This window comes from Trichechus manatus, unplaced genomic scaffold (genome assembly GCF_000243295.1).
Source record: "Trichechus manatus latirostris isolate Lorelei unplaced genomic scaffold, TriManLat1.0 scaffold00076, whole genome shotgun sequence".
Taxonomy (NCBI): Eukaryota; Metazoa; Chordata; class Mammalia; order Sirenia; family Trichechidae; genus Trichechus; species Trichechus manatus.
In genome coordinates, this window is record NW_004444012.1 from 12165945 (window position 1) to 12191590 (window position 25646).

Below are 25646 nucleotides of genomic sequence, written 5' to 3' on the forward strand. Positions count from 1 at the left end.
TGAATTCCTTCTCCCTTGCCCACACCCAAAGCCCATTGTTTTGTTAATTGCCTTACTGATTGCTGTATTGACTATAAAATAAACTCCTGGGACTGAAGTGGGGGTCGACTCCTCAGAGTGACCCTCCTGGCCCCACTTCTCTGTAAGAGTTGTGCAGTTGGTTACTGTCTTCGCCATCCAGATTACTGTCGCCGCTGCGACAGGTTCATCCAACCTTCATGGCTCCAGAAAATCTGGAATCTATGAGAATTTGGAATTCTCTTCTGCATTTTCCCCCTTTTGATCAGGACTGTTCTATAGAATCTTTGATCAAAATGTTCAGTAATGGTAGCTGGGCACCAGGAGGCAGCTGTTCATGGAGGCAATTAGCCACACATTCCATATCCTCCTTCTATTCCTGACTTTCCTTCTTCCTCTGTTGCTCCAGAAGAATAGAGACCAGTTGTTGTGCCTTGGATGGCTGCTTGCAAGCTTTGAAGACCCCAGACCCTGCACAATGAACTAGTAGGCAGAACAGAAGCACTAAACATGTTATTAGACCAATTAACGAAACTTCCAAACCAAGAAACCAAATCCCATGAGTTTTTTGGTTGTACATAAGCACCCGTGGACACTACTCTTTTTTTTCTTGTCGTTCTTGTAAATATATCTATCACACAACTTTTGCCAATTCAACTTTTTACAAGTATACAATTTATTGACAATAATTACACTAATCGGCTGTGCAACCTTACCCTTAATCAATGTGATATTTCAATCACCATTAGTCCCTACTTCCCCCACTCCCTCCCACCCCGGCTGTTGTTGTTAGGTGCTGTTGAGTCAGTTCCGACTCACAGTGACCCTATGTACAATAGAACAAAACATTGCTTGGTCCTACATCATCCTCATGATCACTGTTATGCTTGAGCCCACTGTTGCAGCCACTGTATCAATCCATCTTGTTGAGGGTCCTCCTCTTTTTTGCTGACCCTCTACTCTACCAAGCATGATGTCCTTCTCCAGGGACTGGTCCCTCCTGATAACACGTCCAAAGTATGTGAGACGAAGTCTCGCCATCCTCACTTCCAAGGAGCTCTCTGGCTGCATTTCTTCCAAGACAGACTTGTTCATTCTTCTGGCGGTCCATGGTATATTCAATATTCTTTGCCAACACCATAATTCAAAGACATCAATTATTTTTAGGTCTTCCTTATTCATTGTCCAGCTTTTGCATGCATATGAGGGATTGCAAATACCATTGCTTGGGTCAGGTGCACCTTAGTCCTCAAGGTGACTTTGTTGCTTTTTAACACTTTAAAGGGGTCTTTTGCAACAGATTTGCCTAATGCAATGCGTTGTCTGATTTCTTGATGGCTGCTTCCATGAGTGTTGATTGTGGATCCAAGTAAAATGAAATCCTTAACAACTTCAATTTTTTCTCCATTTATCATGATGTTGCTTATTGGTCCAGTTGTTGGGATTTTTGTTTTCTTTATGTTAAGGTGTAATCCATACTGAAGGCTGTAGTCTTTGATCTTTATCAGTAAGTGCTTGGAGTCCTCTTCACTTTCAGCAAGCAAGGTTGTGTCATCTGCATAACACAGGTTGTTAATGAGTCTTCCACCGTTCCTGATGCAGTGTTCTTCTTCATATAGTCCAGCTTCTCGAATTATTTCCTCAGCATACAGACTGAATAAGTATGGTGAAAGGATTCAACCCTGATGCACACCTTTCTTGATTTTAAACCATGCAGTATCCCCTTGTTCTGTTTGAATGACTGCCTCTTGATCTATGTACAGATTCCACATGTGCACAATTAAGTGTTCTGGAATTCTCATTTTTCACAGTGTTATCCATAATTTGTTACGATCCACACAGTGGAACGCCTTTGCACAGTCAATAAAACACAGGTAGTTATCTTTCTGGTATTCTCTGCTTTTAGCCAAGATCCATCTGACATCAGCAATGATATCCCTTGTTCCATGTCCTCTTCTGAATCTGACTTGAATTTCTAGCAGTTCTCTACTGATGTACACCTGCAACCACTTTTGAATGATCTTCAGCACAATTTTACTGGTGTGATATTAATAATATTATTTGATAATTTCTGCAATCTGTTGGATCACCTTTCTTTGGAATGGGCACAAACATGGATCTCTTCCAGTCAATTGGCCAGGTAGCTGTCTTCCAAATTTCTTGGCATAGACAAGTGAACACTTCCAGAGCAGCGTCTGTTTGTTGAAACGTCTCAATTGGTATTCTGTCAATTCCTGGAGACTTGTTTTTTGCCAATGCCTCCAGTGCAGCTTGGACTTCTTCCTTCAATACCATCGGTTCTTGATCTTATGCTACCTCCTGAAATGGTTGAATGTCGACCAGTTCTTTCTGGCACAGTGATTCTGTGTGTTCCTTCCATCTGCTTTTGATGCTTCTTGCATCATTCAATATTTTGCCCATAGACTTCTTCAAAATTGCAATTGGTTTGAATTTTTTCTTCAGTTTTTTCAGCTTGAGAAATGCCGAGCATGTTCTTCCCTTTTGGTTTTCTAACTGCAGGTTTTTGCACATTTCATTATACTTTGTCTTCTTGAGCTGCCCTTTGAAATCTTCTGTTCAGCTATTTTACTTCATTTCTTCCGTTCGCTTTAGCTACTCTATGTTCAAGAGCAAGTTTCAGATTCTCTTCTGACATCAATTTTGGTCTTTTCTTTATTTCCTGTCTTTTTAATGACCTTTTGCTTTCATGTATGATGTTCTCAATGCCTTCCTGCAACTCATCTGGTCTTCCATCATTAGTGTTCAGTGCATCAAATCTATTAAATTCCGGTGAGATATACTCAAGGTCCTATTTTGGCTCTCTAATAATCTTTGTTCTCTATACATTTACCCTTTCTTGTCTTTTTATATAAGTGAGATCATATTTGTCCTTTAGTAATTGACTTATTTCACTCAGCATAATGTCTTTGATCTCCATCCACATTGTAGCATGTATCAAGACTTCATTTCTCCTACTGGCTGAGTAGTATTCCATTGTATGTTTGTACCACATTTTGTTTATCCATTCATCTGTTGATGGGCATTTAGACTGTTTCCACATTTTGGCTATTGTGAATAGTGCTGCAGTGAACATTTGTGTACAAGTCTCTGTTTGAGTCTCTGCTTTCAAGTCTTTTGGGTATATACCTGGGAGCACAATTGCTAGGTCATATGATAGTTCTATTTTTAGGTTTTTGAGGAATCGCCACGCTGTTTTGCACAATGGCTATACCATTTTGCATTCCCACCAGCAACGGTTAAGAGTTCCAATTTCCCCACATCCTCACCAACATTTGTTATTTTCTGGTTTTTTTTTTTTAACCTTAGCCATTCTAAAAAACCCACTGCCATCGAGTCCTAGCAACCCTAAAGGACAGAGTAGAACTGCCCCATAGAGTCTGTAAGGTGTGGCTGGTGGATTTGAACTGCTGACCTTTTGATTAGCAGTCTGAGCTCTTAACCACTATGCCACCAGGGCTCCTGAGCCATCCTAGTGGGAGTGCAATGGTATCTTATTTTGGTTTTGATTTGTATCTCCCTGATGGCTAATGACACTGAGCATGTTTTCATATGTTTGGCGGCCATTTGAATGTCCTAATTTTTTTATTTTTAAATCATTTCAGACTTACAGAAAAGTTCCAAAATTGGTACGAAGATTTCCTGCATGCTCTTCATCCAGATTCCCTAATTGTAAACATTTTCACATATTTGTTTAATCATTCTCTGTCTCATACTCCACATCTAATCTGTCAGGAAATCCTGTCAGTTCTTCCTTCAATATATACTGAGAATCTGATCACTTCCTGCTACCTCCACTACTACCAGCCACCATGATCGAAGTCACTACCATCATCTGGGTCTACACTACTCCCAACTGGTCTCCCTGCCTCTACCCTTAACTTCTAATCAGTCCATCTTCAACACAGCAGCCAGAGTAGTCCTTTTAAAATGTTAAACACTAAGTCACTCCTCTGCTAAAACTCTGCAATGTCTCCCAAAGTCCTTTCAATGGCTTAAAAGGGCCCTACGTGATTTGTTCTCCTCAGGGGTGTATTAACCACTAAGTATGGTATGCACCAGCTTGCACTGAGCAAGGTATCAGGGTCCTAACTGTAATGACTTGCTAATCTGTGGTGAGCAATTTCACATCGGTTTCACCACATCTTTGATGTGGTGGGGGACAGGTGAAATTGTGCACTGCAGATTGGTGGGAAGGCACAATTGGGCCCGTGTGTATCTTGCTTATTGGGTAATCTGGCCCTGGCTCCTACACCCTTCTGACCTCATATCTTACTATTCTTTCCATCATTCTACTCCACTCCAGTCACACTGGCCTCCTTGCTGTTTGTCAAACAGTCCAGGCACACTAACATTAAAGCCCTCTGCTCTGGTTTCTCTGCCAGAAAACACTGTTCATTTACTGACTTTAAGGGCTCAATCTCTGACTACTGCATCTGATACTACAACCTGCCCCATCCACCCTGGCACTCCTGATTCTCCTTACCCTGCTTGACTTTTTCTTTTTTCCATAGCACTTCATACCGTCTAAGGTCCTTGGGTGGCTTACACTCAACAACTAACCTAAAGATTGGCTACTTGAACCCACCCAGTGGCGCTGCGGAAGGCCTGACAATCTGCTTCTGTGAAAGATTACAGCCAAGAAAACCCTATGGAGCAGTTCTACGCTGTAACGCATGGGATTGCCGTGAGTCAGAATCAACTTGACAGCAACAGGTTTGGTTTGGAATCACCTTCTAGCATTCCATATAATTTACCTATTTATTATGTTTATTATTTATTGCTTGTTCCCTACCCCTGGCTCTCCACTAGAATTTAAGCTCCATAAAGGCATGGATTTTTATCTGTTTTGTTCACTGGTGTAATCCCAAGTACCTAGAAAGGTGCCTGGTATACAGTAGACCCTCAACAAATATCTGCTCATATTGAATGAACTCTCGAGGGATCACTTTAAGAATTGCTTCACCTCCTATTTTGGCAGTATAGCTTGACAAAATTTTTTTCTGAGAAACAATTTGATCTTTAATCTATACTGACTGGCAGTATGGGCCATGGTCTCTCGTATTTATGCTTCAGACTAACTTTCTCTCAAGGAGGAAGGTGTCCTCACCAGAAATTTAGTAACACACCCATACCAGTGAGCCAGGGTGCTTCAAGCGAATGTCAAATTGAAGTTCCAGAGAAAATTCTATAGCTTTTATATGTTGTTGTTGTTAGGTGCCATCAAGTTGGTTCCAACTAATAGCGACCCTGTGTATGACAGAACAAAACACTGTCCAGTCCTGCGCCATCCTCACAATCATTGCTATGCTTAAGCCCATTGTTGTAGCCACTGTGTCAATCCATCTCATTGAGGGTCTTCCTCTTTTTCACTGACCCTCTACTTTACCAAGCATGATGTCCTTCTCCAGGGACTGATCCCTCCTGATAACATGTCCAAAGTATGCAAGACATAGTCTCGCCATTCTTGCTTCCAAGAAGCATTCTGGTTGCACTAAGCTTGTGTATATGTAGGTATGTGTATGTATGTGTACATGTGAGGCTTCTGTCTTTATTTTTTAAGGTAATGTGAGTGCCTAGAATTTCATTTGGAGTTAATGTACACACTTGACAAACGCATCCATTTTGAGAACACTTTTTTTAAACCTTCAGCTTCTCTGTCTGCTGATCAAAAGGGAGATTAATATCCTAACACACTTCGCATTTTGCTAGCACGTACAAGGCCAGGTATTCTTAACCCAGGGTATACCAATAGTTTTTGCATGCAAAATTTTGTGTATATGTAGTTTTCAGGGGTTGGAGGGGAAACTCAGACTTCCATCAGATTCTCACAGGAATCTCTGACCTAAAAACAATTAAGAGATACTGCACCAGACTATTTAGGGGGCCCCTCCATTAACAACAAGCTTCCTGAGGACCGAAACCATGTCCTTCCTGTCATCAAATCTCAGGGCCTAGCAAGTGGTAAACTATGAATGTTGAACAACAACAAAATATGATTGAGTACAGAATGAATGAATGACTAATTTACTGCCCCCGCTCACATTCTCTCCTCTTTCTCCAGCTGTCTAAGGGGATGGGCACTGAAGCACAGCAGCATCAAGGACAGCTGATTGATAATGATTCAGAGAGTGGCTATGAATTGCTCAATGTATAGTTATCACTAGACTTGGATGGGGGAACCTTCATAGGAGTGGGAAAGAACTCTTAAAGATGGGAAAGACTTTTGGCTTTCTGAAGCTTTTTTAGCTAAAGTTCATCTTTATGGAGTTTTTTGAGGCATGGGGCTCCTGAGGGCTTTGGGGCTTCTGTGTGCTTCTGGGTAATAACAGGCACCAGGGAGAGGCCCAGAATACAGGCTGTTTAGAGGCTGATCTGGGTCCCAGATTTAAGGGGAAAAGGTAAATGTTACCTTTAGGCTCCCTTCTAAGTTGTTCAACCCAGTTCATCAGGGTAGGAAAGGAGATAGAAATGCAAATAAGAACCCTGTCCAGGAATAAACATTGTGAATTTATGCTATATTTTTCTGAACTTCAAAAGGATTTTGACATTTTTATTATCCTTTTGCTACACCATGCTGGGCATAGAGAATAATTTCTATTTATATGAGAACTACCCACTGAGATTGATCAGGCTATGGCTGAGGACAGACTCAATCTCTGGAATTGAGTGCATCTGTTCTGCTGAGGGAACTTTCTGCCATGGGATGGCTTGGCTATGAATTACCAGAAATACTAAAGGGGACAGCAAGTTGCCTCCTGTCCCCACTTTACATGCAGCAGAAGACCCAAGTGACTACAGACACATTGAGTTGCCCAGAAACTATTAGTGACCAGAAGCTCTGTAAGTCCAGAGTGATAGATAACCTCAGAGATGAAGCCTTGAAAGAACTTCTCCTCTAACTCAGACCCCACAAACCCTGTTTCTGACAAAGGAATGAAGTATTTAAGACAAAGAGAGAAGCAAAAGGGGAAAAGGTCAACCAAACATACATACAACAAGGAAATCTTCCATCTATCCTTTCTGCTGGCAAAAGGCAGTAGCTATGGGTAGGAGTCATCAAGTTCATAAGTATTTCACTGGGTACCTACTACGTGTTGAAGCACAGAACTAGGCATAGGAGAAGAAGAGAGTCCATGATTTCTAGTACTAGAGATAAAACATGAACGCTAATAACTGTAATGCAAGTGAGAAACAGAGCTACACACACATGTGCTTAGAAGAGGCAGTGAGAGCATTTGACTAGAGGAGGTGGGGGTCTGTTGGTTGTGGTGGGTGGGTGTCATGGTTTGAATTATGTCCCCCCAAAAATGTGTGTATCAATTTGGCTAGGCCATGATTCCTGGTACTGTGTGATTTTCCTGTATGTTGTGAACCTGCCTCTATGATGTTAATGAGGGAGGATGGGTGGCAGTTGTGTTAGTAAGGCAGGACCTGATCTACAAGACTGGATTGTGTCCTGAGGCAATCTCTTGAGATATAAAAGACAGAAGTAAGCAGTGAGACAGGGGGACCTCATACCATCAAGAAAGCAGTGCCAGGAGCAGAGCACATCCTTTGGACTGGGGTCCCTGTGCAGAGAAGCTCCTAGTCCGGGGAAACACCGAAGAGAAGAAGGCCAACAGAGAGAAGAAGCCTTCCCCTGGATCTGACACCCTGAATTTGGACTTTTAGCCTACTTTAACTGTGAGGAAATAAACTTCTCTTGGTTAAAACCATCCACTTGTGGTATTTCTGTTATAGCAGCACTAGATGATTAAGACAGTGGGTCAAAGAAGGAAAGAAAGTTGGGGGTTTTGGATCCCCAGCTAAGGTGGTTTCTTTTCTTTTCTTTCTTTCGTTCCTTTTCAACAAATTTCATCCTCAAAAGTTTGTAGAGAACTGAAGATGATCAGAACTGTTCTCTGGAGAGATTATCAGGCAGTAATGAGGGCTGCAGCAATGGGAACTGAGAGTAAATGAGACAAGAGATATTTAGGACATAAAATCAACAGGCCTAGGCAACTGACAGACTGTCAAGGGGATCAGCAAGAGGAACGAGTCAAAGGTGACTTGGAGAATGCTGGTGTCATCCAAGAATAGAGTCCCCAGGAGAGAAACAGGAGAAGGCTTGGTTTTGGACACAAACATTGAAGCCTCGTGAAGCTATCTGACAGGCTGTTGGAAAGCTGGGACCGAAGCCCCAGGGAGAGGTCTGGATTGTTGGAGCTATAGATGTAGAACGTTCTGCACAGAAATGAGAGACAATGCCGTGAAAATGGATGAGATCACCAAGGGAAAGAGTTTACAAGGGGAAGAGAAGAGGGACAAGGGCAGGACCTCAGGGAATGCTACATTTAGGATGAGAAGAAGAGCCGGACAACAAAACCAAAGCAGGGCTTGTTAGAGCAATAATCTGAGAATCGGCCCAGTGTCACAGAAAAAAACATGAGGAAAGAAGTTGAAGCGGGTGTGGGAGGTCACGGTGTTTGGACTATAATGTTTTGCTATGCAGAGGTCAAAAGGATGGGACTTGAGGAAACACCAGTGGGGAGCTTGGGGAGCAGTTTCACAAGACTTCTGGTGGGATCAGAACTCAGGGGTTTCAAGTGCAAGCGTTAAAGAGAGAACAAATGAGTTGCTCAATTCATATTTGTGGGCATCCAATTTTGTCTTTACCTCTTCTTTCCCTACCTGAACTCACCTGCTGTCCACCTTCACTGCCACGTGTAAGTCTCTAAAGCCTCTTCATTGTAAGGATTCAATAGAAACTGACAAATACTGCCAAAACCAATGAATAAGCCCCTTGAGGAACCCCAGACTGCTAAAAGGATTACCACTTATCCAGATTTTGTTCCCCAGACAAAGATGTACCAAAGACAAGGGAAATGCAGTGTATGGCAACGGTTTTTTTTTTTGGTTTTTATTCCCAGGTAGTAATTTGGCACAAAGATTAGACACTTTTTTTTTTTTTTCTTTTCTTTTTCCTTTGAGGGAAAGGAAACCCTGGTGGCATAGTGGTTCAGTGCTACAGCTGCCAACCAAAAGGTCAGCAGTTCAAATCCACCAGGTGCTCCTTGGAAAGCCTATGGGGCAGTTCTACTCTGCCCTATAGGGTCGCTATGAGTCGGAATGGACTTGATGGCAACGGGTTTGGGGTTTTTTTTCTTTTTTTTTGGCTTTTTGAGGGGAAAAGCATTTAGTGATCACAGCACAACCGAACACCGACATTTTGGTTAGCAGCCGAACGCTTAACTGCTGCACCGCCAGGCCTGCAAGGAGTAAGAATTTTTAAATGGTATTAACAGATTCTCAGTGAGAACCAAGCATGTTTTATTGAGACGATTTAGGAGTGTATTTTCTTCTGACGATAAGGAAGAATACATCTTTCTTGACAGAGCTGCCCCAAGAAAAACTAAAAAGGAGTTCATCTCATTTCACTAAGTGAAATAAGGTCATCTTTTTAATTTTAGAAATGTTTTTGCCCAGATAAAAGACAAATGTCATGTGAGCCCTTAGTGCACAGATTGCAATAATTCTTAGACACAAACTTCAGGGTTGGGCTGCCAAGTCTCCATGCTCCCTTTCATGGTTTGCCAGCACAGAGAGTTACTAGGGGGAAATGTTTGTTAAATGAAAAGGATTATGTCATATTGAAGGACTGAGTACTCAGGAATCATTTCCTTTGCCCAGTATTCAGTGATCAGCGAGGCTGTCATTTCTTCGTTCACTACAGGATTATGCTTTTAAGTAAATGAAATGTTGATTAACACGCGCAGTACCCCCATTATCTTGCTAGAGTACAAAGCGAGATTCAAAATACAATATTCAGATCTAGGGGGTGCCTAGAAGTGGAGAATCTTCCCATTTACAAAGACTCTCTAACAGAAAAGACTAACTTGTGTTTTCCATCTGTCCATAAGACCCAAACAAGATTTATTCTCTTTTGCTTCAAGATCAAGCCACTTATCAGTTATGCTAATGGGGTTCCTGGTTCTCTCATCCTCCACAGAGCAATCTAATTAAACAGCAACATCTGCAAACCCAGAGGGGTGACAAAATGTGGCAAATCTGGTCGGAGACGGGAAAACCATTAAAAACCCCCAAATCTACCCAGAACATTTAGACCATCTGAACCAGCAATACAGCTGGAATTTGTTATACCACTGAAGTGTTTAACCAAGGAACCATCACAGTCCTTCTAATGCAGTATTTATTTTTATATGCAAATAAAGTATTTCTTTTCTATATCCTGAAATAAGCAATATATACACAGCATGGTATTGTGGAAACTGCACAGGCCCTGGACTGTGAAGATTGGGTTTAAGTCTAGCTCCATTATTTATAAACTGGTGGCCTTGGATAACAAGGGATGACAATAATAATACCAACTATGCCTATGTATGAAGCCATGGTGGCACAGTGGTTAAGCACTGGGCTGCTAACCAAAAGGTCAGCAGTTCGAATTCACCAGCTGCTCCTTGGAAACCCTATGGGCAGTTGTACTCTGTCCTATAGGGTCGCTGTGAGTCAGAATCGACTCGATGGCAACGGGTTTGTTGTTGTTGCTTTGGTTATACCTATGTATGGGAACGACAACAAGAACATGCCTATGCCACAGGATTTTTGAGAAGGGCAAATGAGATAATGTATCTGCAAGTATTTTGTAAACTGTTAAGGGCTTCCACATTATCATGGTGATTACATTTGACTGCTTATTTATTCACTATGGATCTTAAACAGGGCACACTCATAAATCGACCGGCATGTATCGATTGCTGATTTGGGGCAAGTCATTGATCTAAAGTCATTGAAGCCCTTGGGAGGTTAAACACGGCTTCCAAACCCTGCAGCACAAGTCCCACTGTCTAGGAAAAGGCTAAATGTTTAACCGTTCTTGTGTAGAAGGAAAGAACAGTGAGAAACTGGAGACTTGCACATCTATATTAGCATTTAAATCAATATTTTATCTGAGAATACATTAGGCAGCAGGATTATTTAAGTTAATGTTAACTACTTGAAACATCTGTTCAAAGCACAGGCTACCATCAAAGCATTTAATATGGTTTAGATCAAGGGATTAGACTTTGCAGCTTAATGGAAATACATTTCAAAAGGCACTTCTGACAACAGTTAATATAAATGGAATATATAAATATAAAATACCATTTTTGTCTCAAAGGAACAGTTAAGCAGTAAACACAAATCTGTTTGTTCCATGCCCAGTGGGATTTAGGTATTATAAAAGCGGAGTGGGGGTCAACTCCTTTAATAAAGCGTGGAGTTGACTTAATGGTTGCCTGCATAATGAGATGAGGAACAATCTGATTAAGGTTGGGCATGTGAGTAACTTTGCATGTAGAGCCTTGAAAAGCAAAAAGACCATTTCTGGGACACAACCATTAAAAATGTCCTGTCACTAATTTCTCAAACTATTTACTTGTTTAATATCAAGTCCACAAACAAAGGTCTATGGCTGCACCCCTAAGAATGCTACTCTGATTCTCAAGGAGTGATTGGTAGGATTTCCTTGACAAAGTGTATAGGAGTGGAAGGAGAAAGCCCTGGCTTCCACAGCCCTAATTCTTTCCTTTTCCATTCTTTTTTCTCATATGGTTCAATAGAGCCTTTTGCCTCATAAGTCCCAAGTTAGCACTGTCCCCTTCCTCCCTCATCTTTTGGTCTTTCTGACATAGTTTGTTTCCAAGGGAATCATTTTTGGAAGACAAAAATAGACTGTTAAGAAGGAGAGAGATGTGGATATATATCTCTAATGCATCTGTGCTTGTCTTTTTTTTTTTTTTTTTCGCCAATAGGACATATCTCATTCAATTTTGTAAATTCTAGAGTTGGTATTCTTATTTGTACAGCTAGTACACACTGTGATCACCTAACAGCTGCTTAAAGATGACGATCTAATGCCACCATCCAACCTTCCCTGGACAAGAAAATCTATGGTACTTGAAAGGCTTTAGAAGAAGGGTTTTTATGGTAAAAAAGGCTACTCAAGATATCTTTGGCATCCTATTAAGAAAAAAAAAGAGCACATATTAAAATCATTGGCAGAGTATGCAATGCCGACCGTTCACCACTTAGGTAATCTTTTTTTCTTTTATTGTTATGCTTTAAGTGAAAGTTTACAATTCAGGTTAGTCTCTCATACAAAAATTTATACACACATTGTTATGTGACCCTAATTACTCTCCCTATACTGTGACAGCACACTCCTCCTTTCCACCCTTGATTCCCCATGTCCATTCAACCAGCTCCTGACCTTCTCTGCCTTCCCATCTCACCTCTGGACAGAAGTTGCCCATTCAGTCTCATGTATCTACTTGAGCTAAGAAGCACACTCTTCATGAGTATCGTTTTGTGTCCCATAGTCCCGTCTAATCTTTGACTGAAGAGTTGGCCTTGGGAACGGTTTTAGTTCTGGGCTGACAAGAGAGTCCGGGGGTTCCTCCAGTCTCAGTCAGACCATCAAGTCTGGCCTTTTTACTAGAATTGGAGTTCTGTACCCCACTTTTCTCCTGCTCCATCAGGGACTCTCTGTTGCGTTCCCTGTCAGGGCAGTCATTGGTAGTAGCCAGGCACTTACGTAATCTTTTTCTGTTCTCTAAGTCAGAATTGACTCAACGGCACACAACAACAACCAATGTTTCATGTAAGTTATCATTATGAGCAGATTATAAACCCTTAGAGTGAGATGAATATATTTCTCTGGTATTCTCCAGAGCACCTAGCGTAGAAGCAGGCAAAAGAAGAGACTGTAAAGTATTTAAAGAAATAAAAGGAACATATGCTTTATTTGAGGGGGGAGCAAATGATCTATATAAAAATTCTTCTCTCATTAAGAGTCATTTAACCAGCCAGCATATGAAGAAAATATAACATATTCAATATCTTAACAAGACCACCTTGTTCACAAAGCACTTTCAGCTTTACCATCAGGTTTAATCTTCCCTCACCCCAGTGTGGTAGCAGCTTAGGGTCGACTTTCCTCAATTTACAGATGAGAAATTGAGACAATGAGAAGTTGGTTAAGTGTCTTCGTTTGTTCACCAAGCACCAGGCACTTTTCTGGCTGCTGGGTTTACAGTGATGAAGACAAAGCTCCTACTCTCATGGAGCGTATTCAGTGGTGGATTCGTAAATGTTTAACCATCGGCTCTCTGAGTGTAGATTCACCACAAATGTATGAATTGATATTTTCCTTTACTTTAACGAGTAAGACAAAAGTGAAATGAAGTCGTATGGGAACTTGACTCATTTCAAAACTGTGAGTGGCTTCTTTGCTAAATTAGTAGCTTTCAAACGCTATAAGAATATTTTCTAATTTTTTGTGCTATTCACAATGTAACAGCTGTGGATAATGAATTATTAACATTTTCTCCATCATTTTCTTAAGTCTAGACAATCAATGAAATAGTAAAGCAAGCCCTGCTTTGTGGTGTTTGCCGATTTCAGTGGTGTAAATACTTCCACAACAGCTGATTTCAAGCTATTAACAGGAAGTCACTGAACGCAGAGTTGGGAAGAAATCCAGGGTATATCATTATAAAGTATTTCCACTATTCAGAAACAATAGAGTGGTCTAGTATTATTACCACAGTGGCAAACTGTTTTCCATATCAGATTAGTGGTACGAAGTTCCGAGTGGTATGCATTTGTTGTAGAATGGATGCAGGAGGATCAGAAAAATGACTATAGAGGTTAAGCTTCATGAAGATAATGCATTTGGAAAAAAGGGATGGGACAAGTTTTGGAGAGAAGAAAGGTGGTGGACTGGGGTGGGAGGAAATTAGAGGTATAATAGCTTATCTGCCAGATCTACAGTTATGCAGGAATGTGGCAGAACACAATCCTCCGCCCCCATCTTTGGGCCCCACCAATTAGGTACACTTACAGGTTGAGGACAGGGGTCTACTAGAGATGTTACTGACTTCTAAATATATGCACCTCTAGATAACAAATGGGGACAGTGTAGCTCAGTGGTAGAGTTCTCAACTTCCATACTGGATACCTGGGTTCCATTACCATCCAATGCACCTCAAAGGCAGCTACCACCCGTCAGTGGAGGCTTGTGTGCTGCTCTGATTCTGAACAGGTTTCAGCAGAACTTCCAGACTTAGCTGGACTGGGCAGAAAGGTCTGGTAATCTACTTCTAAAAAATCAGCTAATGAAAATTCTATCGATGATAACCGCCCAATCCTGTTGTGCATGGGGTCACCGTGAGTCGGGGGCTGACTCAACATCAGCTAACAACAACAAAAGACAACAGATACCCAAGGACATTCTCATCTCCCCTAAATTCCCCAAGGTTCCCCAATACCTTCCATTTAGTGGTTGTCATAGGAATGGCTGCTGGCGAGGTAGTAACAGTGACAGGCTGACAAAGGAGTCCTGGGCTATGATTTGAGAAAACATTTTAGTCAGGGGAAGCGGCATGTACAAAGGCTCAGTGGCAAGAAGAAGAAAGTCAAGGGCTGTAGCCAGAAAAGGGCTTTGCCAGAGAGACCTCTGGCAAAGTACCTTCAGCTGGGTGATGAGGAACTTGTCCCCTTGTGAGAAAGATGCTGGTTTAGTATAAAAAAGCTTCATTCATTTATTTATTTTACCATAAATAAGTTCTTCCTTCAACTTTTTAACATCTAGAATTAGAAATTGCAGAGTGAGTTTTTAAGGCTCTTTTACAGTGGGTTGGACTTATTTACGGTCCACACACATTCTCAATGGATCAGCGATCCCTCCAACAGCCTAAAAAAGTGAAATTATAAGGAGAATTTTCAAATATGAAAGTCTTTGAGAATACAGAATTTATAGAATTTGAATTTTACTTTTTATTAATATTAAACTGGAGTCTTTTGAGAGCTCAAGTTATTTCCTGGTTGTAAGTTATGGAGTATTAACGCTTTTACGACACAATGGTACTACTTAGTCGATTTCGGAGAATCAGCACTTTATCAAGAAAGAAGATGCACTCTACCTCCCTGGCTCCCATTTTCCTCATATACTAGCTGGCCTAACAATACCTACCTTGCAGAGTTCTTGTGAGAGGGAAAAAAAAGGATATGAAGTATATGCAGACCTTACCTAGCTATGAGTAAGCACTCCGTGCACTGTGGCCGCTATTACCATCGGGCACATAAACGTTTTAATTCAATAACCATTTACTAAGCATTACAATACAAAGACATGATCCGGAATCTAGGCTTTCTTTGTTTCATCTTCTACTTTGATTTAAATTATGAAATATTTCAATCACAGAGAAAAGTACAGAAAATAAATAACAGATGTCTGGCAGATCATTTGTTTTAACTCCCTGTGATTTTCCACTGTATGAAAATACCACAATTTATCCATTCTCCAAAAAATACTGTACTGAACATGTCTCCTGGGAGAATTTCTCCAGGGTATAGATCTAGAAGTAGAATTGCTGGGTCACAGGGTACGAGAATCTTCATCTTTATTAGGTATAACCAGACTGCTCTCCAGTGTGGTAGACCATTTTCATCTGTACCCAGCATTAGAAAAGCATTCTCATTTACCAACGCTGGACGTCAGATATTTTAATTTTTGCCAACATGATGAGTATGGGGGTAGTATCTCATTTTAATTTATATTTTCCTAAATACTAAAGAAGTTGAGTATCATTTCATGTTTTTGGTTATTATAGGTCTTCCCTTCTGTAAACTTCTTGCTCATGTCTCTTGCCCATTATTTTTTTTATAATTTTATTTTTGTTGTTGAGAATACACATTCTTGCCCATTTTTTAAAATTGGGGAATTGATCTTTTTCTTATTGATTTGTAGTACTCTTTAATATATTCTGACTCTCAATCCCTCACCAGTTATACGTACTACAAGTTATCTTCTCAAAGTCTATTTCTTGTCTTTTTAACTTAGTCATGAACCTTGGTTTTCTCATCTGCATATTAAGAATGATAATGTCTACCTCATAAAGTAAGACATCTGAAGGCTTCTAGACAAATGGCAGGCACAGATTAGACCTACAGTAAACATGAGTTTCCTCCATTCCCCTTCATGCCCTCCTCAACCCACATTCTTAAGAAAGTTCCTAATTAACAGAGGAGTAGCTAAAAACATGAGTTCTGAAGCTGAACAGATTTGGTTTTGAATTCCAACTTGACCATTTTTAGCTCTATGACCTTCGCCCATCTTGCTCAAACTCTTTTAGCTTCACTTTCCTCATTTGTGAAAGTGGGATAAAAATACTTAATTCACAGAGTTATTGCGAGGAATAAAGTGCTTCGTGGGTCACCAGTGTCCCTGAGTAGCACAAACAGTTCACTTGCTCAGCTGCGAACTGAAATGTTGGCAGTTCAGTTCTACCCAGAGGCAATCTCAGAAGGAAGGCCTGTTGATCTGCTTCTGAAAATCAGCCACTGAAAACCCTATGGAGCACAGTTCCACTGACAGACATGGGGTCGCCATGAGCGAGAGACGACTTGACGACAACTGGGCTTTTTTCTACAGTGGGTGGAAAATAGAAAGATCTAAACATGGTAGCTGCTATCATCATGATCATTTATTAGGGGAGAGACACACACATATAAATAACTATAATATACAGCACAATATCGTAAAAACTCTCTATGAGAAAATAACAATTCAATGCTATCAGAATGCAGAGATGGAAGAGAAAATTTCCATCTGGAGGCCAGGGGAGAGTCAGGGGAGGCTTCACAGGGGAAATGCCACCTGCATGGGCCTTGGAGGAAGATAGAAATGGAGGAAAAGGACATTCTAGCAAACAGAACAAAGGAACACATACACACACACTCACACACATGCATGCGTATTATTGCTGTTAGGTGCCATCCTCACAGCGACCTTATGTAAAACAGAATGAAACACTGCCTGGTCCTGTGCCATCTTCACAATTGTTGCTATATTTGAGCACACTGTTGCAACCACTGTGTCAATCCATCTCACTGATGGTCTCCCTCTTTTTTGCTGACCCTCTACTTTACCAAGCTTGATGTGCACACTGAAATCAAACAGCTAGTCTGCCAGAGTGTTGGGGGGAAAACTGAGTAAGTCAGACTCTGGAAGTGAGCATTCATCTTTCAGGTTATTGGAGTACTCTATGCACTAAATGGTAACTCATGACAGTACTCTAAGGGTGTAAACATGGAGGACTGTTGACTTTGGAACAAAATCTGGTGCACAGGGATCAGTGGAAGAATTATCCAGAGGTAGGGGTGCCAGGAGAACAGGGGTATTGCATTTGACTGGTGTAGACAAGCACACAGTTGTACATGCCAAGTGAGTGACAGGCCGGGGCCTCCTATTCTAGAGTCAGGCTCGGTGGCTGCTCACTTACTGCCTTTCTGGGGCTCAGCAAGGTATGATTTTCTTTCTTAAACAGGATCAATTCCAACATCTGACCCAGAAAAGGCACAGGCTTTTCTTCAATGGCTTTGCCCCAGAATTGCTGTCAACTTATTTTATTTTTTGAATGAAACAAATTCCACTCAGTATGTTTTGTTGCGTTGTAGGGCAGTGTTTCGTTCTGTTGTACACGGGGTCGCTATGAGTCAGAACCGACTTGACGGCACCTAACAACAACGTTTTGTTTTGAACAAAATGTGCTCCACTTATTAATGCTATCTAGTTTTCCCTTTTTGCTCCCCAATTTTATAGCAAGGAGCCCTGATGGTGCAATGGTTAAGCATTCGACTGCTAACTGAAAAGTTGGAGGTTCGAACCTACCAGCTGCTCTGCCAGGAGAAAAGATCTGGCAACCTGCTTCCTTGTAAGGATCACAGCCTAGAAAACCCCATGGGGCAGTTCTACTCTGTCCCATAGGGTCGCTATAGTCAGAATCGACTCGATAGCACACGACAACAATTTTATAGCACATGATCAATTACTTAAAAAACATTGGGACTTAACATTCTTGTTTTCTTAACACCTTATAAATTTATTTACTCACAAGAGAACTGATCTACAAATATGTTATCAGATCTCGCTGGAAAACACCATACTTCAAAACAATGCATCTGAAGTTGGCAACCCCAGACTTGAGCATGGGGAAATGCTTTTTGTCAAACAGAAAATGGTGGACACGTCTGTATACAAACCCAGAAATGAACCATACCAGCTGGGAGACTCCAACCACTCAAATCCAGAGGAATCCTAAGCATTTCTAAAGGAAACAGCTATAATATTTTCCTTCTTTTTCCAATATTTATTCTGTTCGTGATGATTACGTGTGCACGGATGTAGCTAAAATGATCATTATGGGACCACCAGCTCTTTCCTCATTGTCTACCAGTTCTTTTGTTTGCTTCTGGCATCAAGTAAATCACAGCAGGTATATTCACCATGTAATAAATCTTGCATTCGCAAATTCCTAAAATACAATGGAATCTGAGCTAAATCTCTTGCATCCACACAAATAAGGACAAGGGTGTCCTATGGTTGGCCACTAACTGTAGACCATGACCCTGGGTTCATGACCCAAAACTTACCTGCTGCTGAAGGAGGTTAGTGCCACCTTCTCTAGATTATGTTTCTGTAACGCCATTACCTGAAAATGATACTTTCTATTCTTTAATAACCACTTTCTAATTTTCATCTGGATTGTTGTATGCACAGCATATGCCAGCATTTATTTGCATAATGATGATTATATCCTTCTTTCAGAGCAAAAACAAAAACAAACAAAAAGAAAACAGCATCATTTAAAATGCTTCCTACATGAAGTTCCTCTCCTCATGTAATGTGGCAATCTTTTGAAAAGAATTAAGATGCCTTATTCTTTTGCTTTTCTGAATACATAACCTTCACCCTAGCTGGCCTGAGGCATCCATCCGCTTGGGGAGAGATTATGATTTATTAGAGCAGGAATGCAAATAGAAAGAAGGAAGTGACATTTGGCTTTTGATATGCAAAATATGGTAGAGTGTATTAGTCAGCTTTGCCACAGTAACAACGGCAAATCTCTGTGGTTTATAGCAACAAAAGTTTATTTCTCACTCACATTATAGTTTGGCTGCAGGTCCGTGGCAGCTTGGCTGCTCCTCCATGTCTTTTCATTCCGTGGCCCAGGTTGCAGGAGAAGCCCCAGTTTTGGTCATGCCACTTTCACAGCCAAAGGAAAAGAGCACGAGAGCTGGTGGAAACAGCCACTGACTCTCAAAGTGTCTGCTCAGTTGTGGCTGTATCACATCCACTCACATGCCATTGGTCAAAGAAAACCACTCGGCTAAGCTCAACATCAACGGGGGCAAGGATGGGACTCCTCTCACAGGCACCCTGCCAGTCACATGGGAACAAGAAGGGAGCATGAACAACTGCGGACAATAATATAATCATCCACACGCAGGAAGGCAATCAGCGTGCTAGCCAAGTTATTGTCAAAAAGCAGGGCTTCGAATAGGTTCATTTCATTTCCAACCCCTGCTGAGAATTTGCATTTCTAACAAGTTCCCAGGTGATGCACTGGTTCTCAAAATTTATGCTACATAAGAATCACCTGGGGATCTTGTTAAACTGTAAGTTCTGGTTCAGTATATCTGGGGTGGAAATGCAAATTCTCAGCAAGCGTTTGAAACGAAATGAACCGGTTCGAAACCCTGCTTAAAAGATTTTCCAAATTCCTTTATTCTCTCCCTTTACTACATCAGTCAGCAAGCCTATACAGCAAGGGGCGCAGAAAAGATATTCCATCCAACTCTGACAGCCACGCTAGGTGTATGGTAGGAGGGTATGGTGTGGGAGAAAGCCAGTCCTTCCAGACTCTGGGGAGATGGTGGGAAGAGCAGTGTCTTAGTTTCTCAGTCTGTTCTAACAGAAATACCACAAGTGGGTGGCTTTAGCAAACAGAAATTTATTTTCTCACAGTTTAGGAGGCTAGAAGTCAGATTTCCTGGCGCCAGCTGGAGGGGAAGGCTTTTTCCGTCCGCTCTGGGGGAAGGTCCTTATCTCCTTTCAGCTTCTGCTCCTTGGTTCCTTGGCAATTTTCATGTGGCATGTATCTTCCCCCAGTTTGTGCTTCCTTCTTTGTGCCTAATCTGCTTTTTATATCTCAAAGGGGATTGGCTTACGACACATCCTACACTGATGTGTTCTCGTTAAGGTAACAAAGAGAGCCCAGTTCCTAAATGGCATTACATCCATAGGTATAGGGGTTTAGGATTTACAACACATATTTTGGGGGACGTAATTCAATCCATAACAGGCAGCAAAGCAGTACTACTGACTTCCTCAGCCTGGAAAGACAGCAGCGTGTTAAGTGAGGATGAAACCAAAGGCCAAATACCCGCACTCACGTTTCCGACTCTAGGACCAGGTGGACTCTGAGGTGCCTCCACACCCAGGCGCACAGACAGTGACTTGGTGTTGCAGCCAGGCTGGTGAGGAAAAATCTGAGGTTTAGCTTTCCTGAGCTGACATACTTCCCGTAAGTCACAGACACCGAGGGCTCACAAGCCTGCTCTGGCAGAGCAAGGTGATCACACGTCTGCAATGGGGGTGAATCGGACGGGACGTCGCGGAAATTCGGGGGTGCACAACCAGTAGAAGCTGAAGTGCGACCCAGTCAGCCAGAGTGCTGCTGGGTTCTGATCAAGCAGCCTGCAGCCACAGATTTCAGACACAAAGGTCAACAGAGCACGCAGCACTCAGGTGATGAGGGACATTGCCCAGGCTTGTGGTTCATGACATTACCCCAAAGGACTGTTGGAATTACTGGGTCAGTTTAAGCTTTAAATGAGATTGGACACTTACGTAGTTTGTTTCCCTTGCTAATCAGCGGGTCACGGCGCAGAAGGAAAGCCATTTAAGGTAACGACAAAATAAACTATATTTTCTCTGAGGAAGGCTCAAAGAAATGATCTACACCACTTCTGTTCTGTTCACCACTGTTCTCCACAGCCCGAACACAGGGCCTATATAAACAGGAATGAGGGAATGAACAAGAGGCCATAAATGACAGGAAACTGACCCACTGGAAGGCAGACTGAATTAAGAGCACAAGTTCAGTGCCTTTTTGGCACCAAGCCAACACAGTCCCCATCTCACACCTAGAACAAGTTGGTAACCTCTATGAGAGCTCCCACTACTATATTTAACTCAAATTTGGTTCCCTGTTTCACAGCCCTTTGGATAACATTGCTGTATCCTGTTGCCTTCAATAAAAAATATGAATAGCTGTGCAGGATCTCAGCCGTGCAGAGCCACAGCGGGAAAGCAGCTAGTGAGCTTATGGGGCCAGAATGGGTGATGTCTAAACCAATAGACTTTGGCGCTTAGTGGAAACTTGGTCTTCACAGCCCCAGGGTAATAGTCTGTGTTGGAGGTGTTACAGCAGCGAGGATGGTAAAGAGAACATCACAGGGAACGACAGAAAGCATGGTAACTAAAATACAAGGTTCTACAGGACTGAGGTGGAGATACGTGCCGACTGAAACACTGTACCTTCCACCACAAACACCCTACTGTGCATCAGAATCACCCGTGAAGCTTTAAAATAGAACAGATGCCTGGAGACTGATTCAATAAGTCTGGGCCGGGGCCTGAGCACCGCTGATTTTGAAAAGCTCCACAGGTGACTCTGATGCATGGCCAGCGCGTTCTGCAAGGGAGAACACTTGATGCGCATGAGCAGTAAGCGCTGAATGAATCAATGAATGAAAAAGCATCTCTGGATTATAAATTCTTCAAGAGCATAAACTACGTCTTACTCATCTTTGTACCTCAGCCTCCAATGTTCTTGTAATGAATGAATAAATAAATGAATCATGAATACTCACTCTTGGTATACTCACACTTTCAGAAAGATTTAAACAAACAAACAAGTGGAGAGTTGATGTTTGTGGTAAATCTGTACTTCCTTAATAGAATTTCTGGCATAATTTTAGACAGACTACATAAGAATTAACATGTGTGATCACTATAGCACTGAGTTTTAAAGAATTAAACGGAATTAATTTTGTTGAGTTGGTGGGGTGGGGCAGAGGAAACAGGTACTATCATAAGAATTACAAGACAATATCCCACACCGAGAGACGGACTGTGAAGAAAAAGAGAATCATAAAGCCACCCCATTTACAAGTTCTGATTCCACCATCCACTGGTCGTTCGTTTTTATATTTACTTCTCCAAGTACAACTGAAAACTCCCAGTGCTACTGATCTGATCTATGATGTAATTCAGCACTACTTTGTGGGAATAACTCAGTTTAATGCTTGATACGTTGATGATGCCAGAGCCATGGATGAACGAGGCAAACATGGATTGGCTCAGTTAAATTTCCAGCTTCCTGTAAACTTCACTGTCATGTTGTATGGAAACAAAACATTCTGCTGGGAAAAAGCAAGCATGTTTCACATTCTAAGACTTCTCAGTTAAATGCTATCATCACAGGCCACTCCACCTCTCAGCAAAGCCAAGCCACACCAAGGGTCTTACTCCAACCCCACAAAAGAGAAAGCGAAGGAGTAGGAGGATGAAAGGTTGGCATGGTTTGACTTCATGGAGAGTCAGAGGGAGACTGCAGTCTTCTGTCATTAATGTTTGAGGTTTGAGGTGGAGGGAAGTGCTGAAGGAGAGATATTGTACAAAAGAATGAGGAGGTCTGAGGTAGACAGGCGGGAGAGCGAACAATGACCCGGAACCAAATACAGAGAAGAAATCTCTATGTATTTAAACAATCAGAGGTCACCAAAGCATTCTTACTACAAGTTTTCCAGAGATCAGGAAAAGAAGTGAAGGAAGGAGAAGCCCTGAGGCAATGCAGGAGGGTTGTTAATCTGACTCCTGCTGAAGGGTTCCTGAGGAGTTAATACTCTTTTGTCCAATTTTGTGTACTCCAGTATTTAGCTGCTGTTTCCGTGGTATCCCCCAATCACCTTGTACCTTCATCTACCATAATTTTAAGATTACCTGAACGTTACAAAGTAATTAATCCTTTTGCTTTTACTCAAATGATTACCCTATCCCAACTCTACACATTATATATTGTTGTTAGCTGCCACCAAGTAGGCCCCTCGACATAGTGAGCCCATGTACAATGGTAAGAAAGGCTACACATCCCCATGATAGTCTGGAAGCTCCACTGAAACCTGTTCAGAATCATAGCAACATGCACACCTCCACTGATAGAGGGGTGTTGGCTACACTCCCCTCTGTCAGTGGTGCACTGGCCAGGAATCGAACCCCGGTCTCTTGCATGGCAGGCAAGAATCCTACCACTGAACCACCACTGCCCCCTACAGATTATATAACCAGAAGCAAATCATTACTGATCAGGTCTCTTGGAAGACATTTTAAGATTCTAGTTTTTCAAACTGATGATAAAGGACAAATTCTCTTTTAAGAGGAAGCTCAATAAATATCACAAATGATAGCTTTTATATGTTTCTTTCTTGATATGGCATAAGTGAGCTCTACGCTTAATATTTGTGTGTGTTATAATTTTCATTGGGCATATTCAATCAAGGCTTTCATTTCTCCCATTATTTCCATTTGCCTTGTAAGATTTTTCCCTTAGAAAACCATACCACTAAACAATTCTAACATTTAAAAAGTGATTTTAGCCCTGAGTTCATTTTAAAACCGGAAAGAGAAAAGGCGGCATAAGATGAAGAAAATCGTGGTCATTATAATGAAATGTCCTGAGTAAAAATTCTGGCTCTGACATTTACTAACTGGGTGACTTTGGGGTTTTTAAGCTATTTAGTCTCTCTAAATCTAGCTTCCACTATAATATGGAAGAAAAATAGTTTGTTCCTGAATATTTGAGAATGAAATGAGATCGTTCAGGTTTGGGGCTTAGCCCTGTGTCTGATATCTGTTACATGTTCAGTAAATCGTGATTGATCCATTCTTACCTATGCTCTGATCTAGAGTATACACTTTCCCATGCAGCACTTACAAGATACAGGAAAACATAGGAAGCCACAGAAAGCGGAGCTAATGTCGGTGGTCAGGAAGATTCCAGGAGTTTGCCTTGTCACAGAGGGTTCTGGAACTCAGCCAGGCTGGAGGGTTGAAATTATTACTGTTGTCTCCTTGGCAGTAATCCGGGCGTGAAAAAGATCGCAATTCTGATAATCAAAAGTCAATGAAAAATATGCTCTTCGGGCAGGTGTCTAATTGAATCCAGTCTGCTAGAAAAGTACAATGATATAATTTACCATAATAGGGTCTTAAAAAGTCACAGATCAGACGGAAATGACTACTGTTCATTCAACAGTCCTTTTTCAACAAGGTAATTTATTGTTTCAGGCCTTCTGGTTAGAATTATTTGACTTGTAATTTTATTTATATGGTTTGTCACTCTGACTTAATAATGTCTGTATTTGTCTATAAGTTTACAGTTTAGAGCTTAAGTTTACAGACTTCTAAAGGTTGGTAAACTGAGGTACAGTCCTCTTATTTGCTACCTGCAGTAGCGTCTATCACTGCATCAGTTAATTTTGCAGTAAGGGATAAGAGACAGAAACAACACTCCCTTTCATACCCCCTTTAGAGTTAATGGGCTATGTGTGCATCTATCTCAGAGAAATATTTCCCCTTTACTTAGTGTTGTTGGGGACCCCTCCCCTACTTCATTGCTGTCGAGTAGATTCTGACTCATAGCGACCCTATAGGATGGAGTAGAACTGCCCCATAGGGTTTCCAAAGAGTGCTGGTAGATTCGAATTGCTGACCTTTTGGTTAACAGCTGAGCTCTTAACCACTGCGCCACCAAGGCTCCGTTGTTTGGGACAGGGAGATGTAAAGTCAGCCTAGTTTCCTCCCCTTGCTCATACCTCAACCTCCATACTGAATTCTCAAAGACTTTAGCTTTCAGGGTTAGCTCTTTCTCTAGACTTTAGGGCAGTCCAAAACTTGGGTGCTGAGGGGGAAGAGGGGATTTAAGACTCCTACTAGGAGTCTCTGGGTGGTGCAAATGGTTAACATGCTCAGCTGCTAACCAAAAGCTTAGAGGTTTGAGTCCATCTGGAGGTGTCTCAAAGAAAGGCCTGGTGATCTACTTCTGAAAAATCAGCCACTGAAAACCCCACGGAGCACAGTTCTACACTAACACATATGGGGTCACTATGAGTCAGAACTGACTTGATGTTAAGTGGTTTGGAGTCTGATACTGATGAACTCTGCACCAGGCTCAGTCTAGCTCTAACCTAGCAGCTGGTTGCTTGTAACTAGATGTTTACTTTCCCTGTACCCAGGTTAGAGAACAGTATCTCCACCTGTCCCCGTGCATCAGCTATTCCCTTCTTTTGGTTACCTCAGTCCCAGAAGCTAACTCCCTGGAACACTGAAAGTTGCTTGCTTCTAGAGTCCCCATTTCCATTGGCCTATGAGAATACTGGAGCCCTGGTAGCGCAGTGGTTAAGAGCTCAGCTGCTAACCAGAGGTTGGCAGTTCGAATCCACTAGCCGCTCCTTGGAAACACTATGGGGGTAGCTCTACTCTATCTTATAGGGTTGCTACAAGTCAGAATCGACTCGATGGCAATGGGTTTGGTTTGGTATCAGAATACTGTTGGTTCTTGTCTGAATCCTTCTTTTGCCCATTTCCATATTTGCTGAAGACCTTATTAGTCAGTGTATGACATCCAGAATTGCTGAATTTCTCCCAGTACATGCAGCAG

General features: G+C 41.7%; 1 protein-coding gene and 1 non-coding gene across 2 annotated transcripts in view; both read right to left on the bottom strand.

The window, feature by feature from the left end:
• FRMD5 (FERM domain containing 5) overlaps positions 1 to 25646 on the bottom strand; it is a 237256-nt gene that overhangs the window by 141009 nt on the left and 70601 nt on the right. The gene's annotated exons all lie outside the window — the stretch shown is intronic.
• Positions 23183 to 23253, bottom strand: TRNAG-GCC (transfer RNA glycine (anticodon GCC)). Its single transcript has one exon. It is a non-coding gene; the product is annotated as a tRNA-Gly (tRNA).